This window comes from Mytilus californianus, unplaced genomic scaffold (assembly GCF_021869535.1).
Source record: "Mytilus californianus isolate M0D057914Y unplaced genomic scaffold, xbMytCali1.0.p SCAF_3, whole genome shotgun sequence".
In the NCBI taxonomy this organism is placed as follows: Eukaryota; Metazoa; Mollusca; class Bivalvia; order Mytilida; family Mytilidae; genus Mytilus; species Mytilus californianus.
In genome coordinates, this window is record NW_026262679.1 from 11,289,330 (window position 1) to 11,301,852 (window position 12,523).

The window sequence follows — 12,523 nt, forward strand, 5'->3', positions numbered from 1 at the left end:
CTTATCGATTAAGCATCACCTACATCATGATATATAGTAGTTGTTTTACAGGGTGTGTCAGGAAATAAATCAACTTGTGTAAACTCGTGTATAAGTTTCTTTAAATCTGGTTATTGTGAATATGACAAATGTTCCAATTTACTGTCTAAATAAGACAAAACATCAGAATTTTATAACTACATTCGACCCAATGATTCAATTTCTTCAGCATTACCATTTACAACTGGTAAAATTGTCCCCCTTGCAACGCGCTGTGGGGGACATAGAAATACCGGGCGTCTGTCCGTCCCAGGTCTTGATTGCGCTCTCACGTGTACAATTCTTGCCAGATTTGTATAAACATATGTCATAGGTTTATATCAGCATGGTCTCGGAAAAGTTCAAAAATCAGTGCCGATCAACAGATTTTAAAAAGACTCAAGCCCCTTGGAAATATTTATAATATGGAAAGTTGCATTATTAGCGCTCTCACGTGTACAATTCTTGTCAGATTTATATGAAATTTATTTCATATGTTTATATCAGCAATGTCTCGGACATATTCGAAAATCAGTGTGGATTAATATTTTTTAGTGTTATGCCCCTTGGAAATATTAATTATATCATTTATGGAAAATTGCACTGTTTGCGTTCTCATACGAACAACTTGTGTCATATTTTTTATGAAATTCATATCATAGGCTTATACTTGGAAATACTAATTACAATGTATACAGAAAATTGCATTGTAAGGGCTCTCATGAGGGTCTGGAGGGGTTCTTCATATCTGTACTCTTTAATTTTAGGCCATTTTTCTCTATTCTTTATACGTTTTGCCCATAATTCTCTATTTTTTTATATCTTAACACCTCATTATTCTCTATTCTATATACGTTTTGGTCCATTTTTCTCTATTCTTTATATTTTTTGCCCATTATTCTCTGTTCTGTAAACCCCCATCCACACCCTCTCTCATGTGAACAATTTTTGCCAGATTTTTATAAAATTTATAAAAAAGGTTTATATCAGCTGAATGTCTTGGACAATTAAGAAAATCAGTGCCGATCAAATATTTTTAAAAGGCTTATGCCCATTCGAAATATTAATTATATGGGAAATTGCAGAGCATTTGCTCCCAAGCCTCCATTTCTCAAAGATATTTATAAAATAAATGGAGAATGTGCCCATTGGACACAGGTGATGCTCCCGCTTGCATATAACGTTATAAAGGGGCATAACTCCAGAACGGTAAAAGTAACGCCATCCAAATTCGAACTTTGTCTGAGTTTTGTGGTAATAAGCATTGTGTATAAGTTTCTTAACATTTGGTTGAGGCAAACTAAAGTTAGAGAACGGAAACCAATTTCGGGACGTACGTACGGACGGACAAGTATAAACCTTAATGCCCCTCCGCTACGGCGGAGCACAAAAATTCGAAGAACAAAAAAAAACTTCTTTTAGTTATTGCCATTGAACAGATAAAATATGTGCAACACTGGGCATTGGAACTCTATTCTTTTATTTAACATAACTTTTCTATTTCGTAATACATATAAAAATAAGGAGATGTCAGTGGCGTAGCTAGGCCATTTTTAAGTGTACTCCCGAATCTCATCGAGGAGTTTGAGGTCCAGGACAGAAGACCTCCTGGTAGGGGCGAAATCCCCGGACGTTCACTCGTTATTGAGAAAGAGATACCAATATCTGTCATTAAAATCTCATCAATAGCAACATACTTGTTCGGTTAAGAACAAAACTTTACGACAAAGGAGATGATTCAGCCTCCAATTTCTATGCAGCAACATTCCAGCAGCACCTGTATATGGAGTACACGTATATACCTGCCAGTTGACAAGATATTCCAGAGCTTGCATTTCCTAACATCATTTCCTTGATAGATAGTTGCTGCTTACAAGAAAGCTACTGAAGCAAGAGTTCCAAGTGGTGAAGTCGAAATTATCCCTTTAAAAATTAAACGGTCGACATAACGAGTAGGTTAATGACGACGGATATGTTTCAATTGTTAATATTACACCAATCCCGTCCTCTTTTCCTCTAATGTGATCTACCGAATTTGACTTATCACTGGGTTTGCACACTTGCAGCAGAATTTGCTTACCCTTCCGGAGCACCTGATATCACCCCAGTTTTTGGTGGGGTCCGTGTTGTTAAGTCTTATGTTTCTATATGTTGTGTTTTGTATAATGTTGTTTGCCTTTTCGTAGTTTATATTTTTTTGCCATGGTATTGTCAGTTTGTTTTCAACTGATGAGTTTGAATATCCCTTTTGTATCTTTCGCATCTCTTTTGGAGTCTAATTTGGTTTTTTTAAGTTAGATTTATTCATTGTAATGATTTGGAATATAATGGTAATTTATTTAAGAGAAAAAATGCCCAAACCAGTTTCCTAAAAATATGTTTAAAAGCAATCTGATTAAAATTTATATATCTACATTAACTCGCATGCTCGTATCTTATCAGTATAATGAAATCAGAGATATATATTTTAATAAGATTCATTTGGTTTAAAAGGAGATGTGGGGTAAACAGTCAATCGACAAAAAATTAAAACTTTATTTCAGATAGTAGTAAAAAAGCAAGTCTCCATTTCAATGTTGTCGTTCTATTAATTTGTTTTACCTTATCTAGTTAACTCACCGTTTTACACTCAAATTTCGTTAATGGACACATGCCCTAATTAGTTTTCATAGATGGGCAGGTGTAACGTTAAACTAAATATTGAAAGGGAACTGAATAAACATAAAAATGCAAGCCACATCGTATCTCAGCAGATAATGAATTGCTTTAAATAATAGTAAACTGAGTAGAATTCACAGTAGATTCAGACTTTGACAGAAAATGAAAAAAAAACATATAATATAAAATATGAAAACAACACCTTATTAATGTCATGCGTTCGAAACGCTTTTTCTAGATTTACCTTCATCAGGAACGCTCAAAGGCGAATATTTTAAAGCCGTGGATGTATAAGAACAGAAACAGTTATAGAGCTACATGTATATGACCTAAAAATCATATCATCGGATACCATTTGATTAAAAAGTATATTTCGTCACTTTGTCTTTAAACTCCCATTACAAGTCATTGAAGAAAAAAATACAAGGCTCGTGTGCTTTTAATCAGTTCTTATAATTTAGGGGACGACCATTTAATATTCGGGGGGGGGGGGGGGGGGGGGGGGGGGGGGGCAGGAGGATTTGTTTTGGATCGGTTATTTATTTTTGTAAACTAAGAGGACAGATTATCTATTTTCTGCACTATTGAAGCAAGATTTTTCATTTTCATTAAAGCAAGGGACTGATTATTTATTTTCACAACTATATTTATAATATTCGAAAACATACAATTTTTAAATTATTTGTTTATTATAAATAATTCATGTATAGTCAAGTCATTATGTACCATTTAATCAGAATTAATTATTATCCTCTGCAGAAATGAATCTTCTATATTCCCCAATGCATATACATGTATTGCATACATGTACATACACAGTATTAAAGTTTGGTTGTAACTAAGGCTCTTTTAAAAGTATTGGCAAACATGTTTCGCCGAGCGGAGCGAGGCAAAATTTTTTTTGAAGGGTTTTTGAACCGCTGAAGGCCCAAGAAGCTATAGAACAAATGATGCAAAATCATGCCTTCTGGGTGTTCCCCAGACCCTTTCTTAAACTGAAAATGCAAGTTCTGTTTTAATAATTTTATGACAATATTTTGGTATCAAAGCAAAATCACGTTATAGATTCAGTGTAAGACTTAAGTTTCTAGAAACAACATCAAAAGACAAATATGCATGATAAAGCAAATTACAAAATGAATGCAACACTAACAGAATACAGAAGGGCAATGAACAAAAGACAAATAAATAAGAAACATTGATCACGAAAAATCAGGGGCTACAGAACTTGCTTCTTGCAAGGCACTCACGGTGAACTCAATTTGATATGGAGACAAGCGTTTGGTTTTGAAATTTCCTACATGAGGCATTTGTCTCAATGTAGTTACAGCCCTGATTTAATAAAAGTGAGGTAAGTGTTCCTGAGACAATTAACCTCAAGTTAAATGAAACCAATTTTCTGACATTTCAAGTATATTTAAATAATATTTATACTTTTATTATTAAAAGATATGGGAAGTGTTTCACGATTTTTTTTTGGAAAAAAGATGAATTTATGAAGAATCTGGTGCCATCTCATACTTTCGATTAGACCTGCTGAGTTATTTATTTTCAATACATTGCAAGTCAGGTAATTTATTTTCAAACTACCACAGAACAAACCATTTATTTTTGTGATTATCAAGGCTGAGTTATTTATTTTCAAAATCCTCCTGCCCCCCCCCCCCCCCCCCCCCCCCCCAGAATATCAAATGGTCGTCCCCTTATTTGGTTCAAATATTTTTTTTCTTCGAAATTTATGCGCACGCCCGGGCGTTTTGACGTCAACGTAGCTACGCGCATGGATGTAGTACCGGTATGATTGACAATGAGACAACTATCCACCAAAGTTCAAATGAAGTGGATGTAAGCAATTATAGGCAACCGTACTTCAAGTTTTTTTTTTTGGCAATTCCACAGGCTTTATTACACAAAGGATTGACGGTTGCATAGATGCAAGGCAAAATGTATACCTAAGTAAATTTGAACCTCTTGAAAGGTCATTCCTTGAATACTAGTAGATAAGGCCAAAACGGTTTCTACTTTTGTTACTCTGTATGGTTTGTATCAATACAGAGTAATGCCAATGTAAATAGAAAACCCAGCTGTCACATTTCAAAGAATTGTCAACAAAAATATGTGTCTAGTGACTCTAGTCTAGTTATTTCATTTACAATATATGATTGTTAGAAAGGTTATAGAAAGTAAATTTGGACAGCTAATCTAGTTAAAAGCGAATTTGATCATATAAAAATTCTTAGCCATGGATGTCATTGGTGAAGGTCAAATAACACCAACATGTTAACAGGTTAAGAGGATGTATTCTTCTGATGTTTCAGTCTCGTTGAAATCTCGTTCGGTAATTATTTCCGAAACATGTGATCCAAGTGGAAAATATCAAAGAATTTTAAAAAAATATTATAAAACTAAACTATTTGAAAAAATAAATGGGGAATGTGTCCATGGGACACAAATGATGCCCCCGCTTGCATATCATATAAAGTTATAAAGGGACATAACTGAAAAACGGTAAAAGTGAAGCTACCCAAATTTGTACTTGATCTGAGTTTTGTGGTAATAAGTATTGTGTATAAGTTTCATAAACTTTGTTTGAAGCAAACTTAAGTTAAAGAACGGGAACGAAAAAATCAGCAATTTTTCTATTTGTAATGGGGCATAACTCTAGAACAATAAAAGTGACATCCCCAAAGTTCAAATTTGATCTGTATTTTGTTGTAATAAGCATTGTGTATAAGTTTCATAACATTTGGTTGAGGCTAACTTAAGTTAGAGAATGGAAACGGAAAATTCAGCAATTTTTCCATTTGTAAAGGGGCATAACTCTAGAATGGTTAAAGTGACACCCCCAATATTCAAACTTGATCTGTGTTTTGTGGTAATAAGCATTGTGTATAAGTTTCATAAAATTTGGTTGAAGCAAACTTAAGTAAAAGAACGGAAATGAAAAATTCAGCAATTTTTCGTTTGTAATGGGGTATAACTCTAGAACAATAAAAGTGACATCCCCAAAGTTCAAACTTGATCTGTATTTTGTTGTAATAAGCATTGTGTATAAGTTTCATTACATTTGGTTGAGGCTAACTTAAGTTAGAGAATGGAAACGGAAAATTCAGCAATTTTTCCATTGTAAAGGGGCATAACTCTAGAATGGTTAAAGTGACACCCTTAATATTCAAACTTGATCTGTGTTTTGTGGTAATAAGCATTGTGTATAAGTTTCATAACATTTAGTTGAGGCTAAAAAATTCTTAGGTATGTATTTATTCAATCATTCATAACAAAGAAGTTGATATAGTATGCTTTTTGTTCTGAAAAAGAGAGAAAAATCCCAAATTTACAACATTTACAGCCTGGTCAATTTGACACGAAAAAGCAACAAAATTTTATAAAACTTTCTTATATTCACACCTGCCTATAGTTTTTGTAAGTTAAATTTATTCAGATTGGTCCACTTCATCTTTAGTGAAAGTATGAAAAAAAGTTAAATTGTGAAACTGTGATTTTTTTCATGATAATAGTAAAAAAATGGGTAAAAATTGATCAAAAATGGGAAAATCATAAAAATGGGATACTTTCAAACGGCCACCACCATATGTCTAATGATTTTTTCTTCATCAATTACTTTCTGACAGTCATATAAACCCAATAAAATGCTCCGCTAGGCGCAGCTTGATACGACCGCAGAGGTCGAATCCTGAACAGTTGGGGCAAGTATGGACACAACATTCAAGCTTGATACAGCACTGAATTTGGATTGTGATTAAATATTTGACACAGCATAGGTTTCTGACACAGAATGAATGTGGTCTAAGAACTTAAAACATTTTTAATTTACCTATTCACACCATATCATTATTATTTGCTTTTATATATAAATCAGAAATAACAAATTTAAAATGGAAAATTTTAAAGAAAAAAAAAGGAAAAAAAAAAAACCTCCCCCAAATTTTTTGAACCCCCTTATGATTCATCACCCCCAAACTCAATCCCAGCCTTCCCTTTGTGGTATGGTACCTTGCATTACAATTTCAGAGAGATCCATACACTTGAACACAAGTTATTGTCTGGAAACTAGAATAAAATGCTTCGCTGGGCGCAGCATGATACGACCACAGAAGTCGAACCCTGAACAGTTGGGGCAAGTATGGACACAACATTCAAGCTTGATACAGCTCTGAATTTGGATTGTGATTAAATATTTGACACAGCATAGGTTTCTGACACAGAAATATTGTGGTCTAAGAACTTGATTTTTTTTAATTTACCTATTATGGTCCAATGTCCAAAATCAAAATACATGGTTAGATTCAGCATATCAAAGAACCCCATATATTCAATTTTTGTTGAAATCAAACAAAGTTTAATTTTGGACCCCAACTTGGACCAACTTGAAAACTGGGCCCATAATCAAAAATCTAAACACATGTTTAGATTCAGCATATCAAAGAACCCCAAGAATTCAATTTTTGTTAAAATCAAATTAAGTTAATTTTGGACCCTTTGGACCTTAATGTAGACCAATTTAAAAAACGGGACCCAAAATTAAAAATCTAAAAACACGGTTAGATTTGGCATATCAAAGAACCCCAATAATTCAATTTTTGATGAAATCAAACAAAGTTTAATTTTGGACCCTTTTGACCTCAATATGAACCAATTTGATAGCATGACCCTTAAATAAAAAATCTAAATACATGGTTAGATTCAGCATATCAAAAAACCCCATATATTCAATTTTTGTTGAAATAAAAAAAAGTTTAATTTTGGACCCCAACTTGGACCAACTTGAAAACTGGGCCCATAATCAAAAATCTAAACACATGTTTAGATTCAGCATATCAAAGAACCCCAAGAATTCAATTTTTGTTAAAATCAAACTAAGTTTAATTTTGGACCCTTTGGACCTCAATATGAACCAATTTGATAGCGGGCCCACAAATAAAAAATCTAAATACATGGTTAGATTCAGCATATCAAAGAACCCCATGTATTCAATTTTTGTTGAAATCAAACAAAGTTTAATTTTGGACCCCAATTTGGACCAACTTGAAAACTGGGCCAAAAATCAAAAATCTAAATACATGTTTAGATTCAGCATATCAAAGAACCCCATATATTTAATTTTTGTTAAAATCAAACAAAGTTTAATTTTGGACCCTTTGGACCTTAATGTAGACCAATTTAAAAAACAGGACCCAAAATTAAAAATCTAAATACACGGTTAGATTTGGCATATCAAAGAACCCCAATAATTCAATTTTTCATGAAATCAAACGAAGTTTAATTTTGGACCCTTTTGACCTCAATGTGAACCAATTTGATAGCGGGGTCCACAAATAAAAAATCTAAATACATGGTTAGATTCAGCATATCAAAGAACCCCATATATTCAATTTTTGTTGAAATCAAACAAAGTTTAATTTTGGACCCCAATTTGGACCAACTTGAAAACTGGGCCAAAAATCAAAAATCTAAATACATGTTTAGATTCAGCATATCAAAGAACCCCATATATTCAATTTTTGTTAAAATCAAACAAAGTTTAATTTTGGACCCTTTGGACCTTAATGTAGACCAATTTGAAAACTGGACCCAAAATTGAAAATCTAAATACACGGATAGATTCGGCATAACAAATAAATAAATGTGGTCAAAGATTTTATAAATCTAATGCGCCATACTGTGCAATTAAAGATTATATTACTTCTTGAAATTTTTCAATATTTGAAATTTGAAAAAAAAAAAATATTTGAAGAATAATTCTTTTTAATTTCTGAAATCTGAAATGAGAAAAAATTGACCCCCACAATTTCTTTTTACCCCCCCACCCCCTTTTTTCCCCCAAAAAATTCTTTCCCTAAAGATATGGTCATAATCTCAATTCAAATTTCCAATGGAGTTTGCAACCATAATTACCCATTTAAATTTACCATAGTGCTAACTTAATCTATTTTATAATAGAATTTAAAATATAGTGTCAGATCTTTCATATGGATTTTTTTGTAAAAAAAAAAAGATGCAACATTTGCAGATATTTTTACTGGTCTTCCTTTATAAATATGCATTTCTTTAAACATAATTTAAAAGCAGTGTAAGGGAAGTAACCAAAACGTTGTATTTGGATTACCTCCCTTACACTGTTTTAAATTATCTTAATTGTTCATTAACAATTACTTTATACATAATTTAAAAGCAGTGTAAGGGAGATAATTTCAATGATGTATTTGATTTATTTCCCTTACACTGCTTTAAATTATGTTTTGTACTAAAGTATTTGTCCATTAACCAGGACAACCTTGTTTTTCCCCCTTTTTTGCCCCTAATTCCTAAACGGTTTGAGCCATAACCCCCCAAAGCAAATCCTAACCATCCCTTTGTGGTATGGAAACTTGTAGTATAATTTCAGAGAGATCCATACACCGTTCCACAGTTATTGTCTGGAAACTAGAAAATGCTTATTATTGGCCCCTAATTCCTTAACTGTTGGTACCATAACCCCCAAAATCAATCCCCACCTTCCTTTTGTGGTATTGAACCTTATGGTAAAATTTCAAGTTAGAGTGCGAAAACCAATGTGTCTTCGGATGACGACGACGCCAACGTCATACCAATATATGACCGCAAAATTTTTTTGCAGTCGTATAAAAATGTTTGTTTTTAGGCCCCTTTTTGGCCCCAAATTCCTAAAATTTTGAGGAAATTACCCCCAAAATCAATCCAAGCCTTCCCTTAGTGGTATGGTACCTTGCAGTACAATTTCAGAGAGATCCATACACTTGAACACAAGTTATTGTCTGGAAACCAGAAAAATGCTTATTTTTGGCCCTTTTTTGGTCCCTTATTCCTAAACGTTTAGGGCAATTACCCCAAAACTCATATCCAGCTTTCCCTTTGTGATATGGAACCTTGTAGTACAATTTCATAAAGATCCATACACTAACACACAAGTTATTGTCCTGAAACTAGAAAAATGCTTGTTTTTTGCCCCTTTTTGGCCCATAATTCCTAAAATTTTGAGGCAATTACCCCCAAAATCAATCCCAGCCTTCCCTTTGTGGTATGGTACCTTGCAGTACAATTTCAGAGAGATCCATACACTTGAACACAAGTTATTGTCTGGAAACTAGAAAAATGCTTATTTTTGGCCCTTTTTTGGTCCCTTATTCCTAAACGTTTTGGGCAATTACCCCCAAACTCAATTCCAGATTTCCCTTTGTGATATGGAACCTTGTAGTACAATTTCAGAAAGATCCATACAATTACACACAAGTTATTGTCATGAAACTAGAAAAATGCTTGTTTTTTGCCCCCATAATTCTTAAATTTTGAGGCAATTACCCCCAAAATCAATCCCAGCATTACCTTTGTGATATGGAACCTTGTGGTACAATGTCAGAGAGATCCATACACTAACACACAAGTTATGTCTAGAAGTTTAAAATTGATTATTTTTGGCCCCCAATTCCTTAACTGTTGGTACCATAACCCCCAAAATCAATCCCAACCTTCCTTTTGTGGTATTGAACCTTATGGTAAAATTTCATAGAGATCCATTCACTTAAACTAAAGTTAGAGTGCGAAAACCAATGTGTCTTCGGACGACAACGACGCCGCCAATGTCATACCAATATGTGACCGCAAAATTTTTTTGCGGTCGTATAAAAATCAGGTTAAGAAAAAAAGTTTAGTTCTAGAAATTAAGTCTCTATGCAACAAGGAACTTGTGAGATTTATGGAAATGATTAGATATTATCGAAAAATGGTCCAAGTATGTCTCATATTTTCAGAACATTTGAATATAAATTTTACATAGACAACATGGTGCATTTTAGAAAATTTAAGCCATTTTAATGTCTACGCCTGCTCTAGTTTCACTTGACTTTAAGAAACAATTCAAGCTTGAAATTGATGTTGGCTCAGAAGTCTTACAGAATGATGAAGATGGTATTGGCATAATGTTTGTTATTTTTCTAAGAAGTATGATAAGCTAGGTATACATACCACAACAATACCAGTTAGGGTATATTGTTTCCAAAACAAAATCTATGGCATGTAACTATCAAAAGAGAAAATACTTTAAATATAAAGTTAGATTTGTAACTCACAAAATCTGCTCATAACTCGGGTTGTGTTTGATATGGCCTGTAAATTGGTAAGATGTCAATATAATACTTCCATGGTAAGACTATATGTTGCCCTCTAGATGTCATTTGGTTAATAGTGTCATAAGGTTGTTGTCTTATTGACGTACAATATCATTTCATCCATTATTACATTTGTTCAATCTCCTGTAAGGCAGTTTTTCTCAGGGTTTCAATAAACTGGAAAACAATGTTGCCAATAAAGTGTTTTGAAGAAAGTGTGTTTTAGATTAGATTACTTTTTTTTCTTCGTAAGCATTTAATAGTGAACAGCAGGAATTTTTATACATCTGTCGAAGATGGAACATATTATGGTATACCAATGTCCATCCATCCGTCCGTGCATCCATCCATCCCTCCCTCTGACAGTCTATCAACACTTCGTACAATGACTAAAATTTGCTTTAACCTATAAAAAACACAACATTAGGATTGAGTGAAGAAAGCTCCATTTTGATTTTTCCAGTTTTCTGGATTGTCGTTCCCGAGTTACAGGGCTTTAATTGTCAGATTTAAGTAAATTTTTCAAATGTTGTACCATTACTCGAGTTTACTTCGGTTGATTTACTGGAAACTTGACATAATTGCTAAAATTGGTAAATAAAACGCTATTAAAAAATTTGGATATGTCATACCAGAGTAATAGGACTTTGACCATTAGATAAATAAAAGACATTTCTTAAATGTAGTATGCTTGGATCAAATTTTTACAAACTCAACTCTGATTGGTGAATAAAAACTCGTTTTTGAATTGAAAGTCTTCAGGTTTGTCATTAGTCGTGGGACTTTTAACAGTCATATTTGACACAATATTTATACATCTAAGGGTATCCTCACGCATGTTTTTCTAAAGAGCCACTTTGGTTGCCTTCTAAGTATCCCATTTCATTTTTGCAACAATTTCAATACGCACAATAAAGGTGTATCATGCGCTCTTGGTGCAGCTGCTTATTCAAACTGTTCTTATATATTGTTCTAAAGCAGATGATAAAATCACATACACGAGTAAGCAAGAGGCTGTCAGAGTGACATCAAACCGGATTTTCCTGCATGAAAATGATATTTGCAAATCTGGACCCCCAAACATGATCAAGTAAAAAACAAAAGTTGAGATTCAGCATTTCATAGAACCCCATATATTCAATTTTTGTTGATATCAAACAATTTAATTTTGGACCCCTGATTAGCACCAACTTGAAAATTGGGCTCAAAATCAAAAATCTAAATACATGTTTATTAATAAACAATATAAGTTTTAGTTTTTAAAGGATTTTGCTCCATAAAAAAATATATATATATATATAGCATTTAGAAAATTAGTTTATACAGAATAACAAACAAGCCTACCACAAAATTCTTCAAAACATTTACAAAAAAAAAAGAAATTTTTGTTCTTCAAAATATCATTTATCATTAATACTATAATAATAATCTATAAAACTTATCTGTAATTAATTTCAAAATAAATAATAATGAGCAGTAAATTTCAAACTATATTTATACTGTCCTACAGAGCTTATCATCAACAACACTTAGGAAACACAAAATTTTCAAATAAATCTGTCACTCCAATTATAATTTTGTTAGTTGATAATTACCACATGTTTGTTATCTTGATAAAAGGTGGAAATTATTGCACGAATAAAACAGATACAATCATTGATAGACTATCTACCCATATACTTATTAATTACACCATTTCTGTT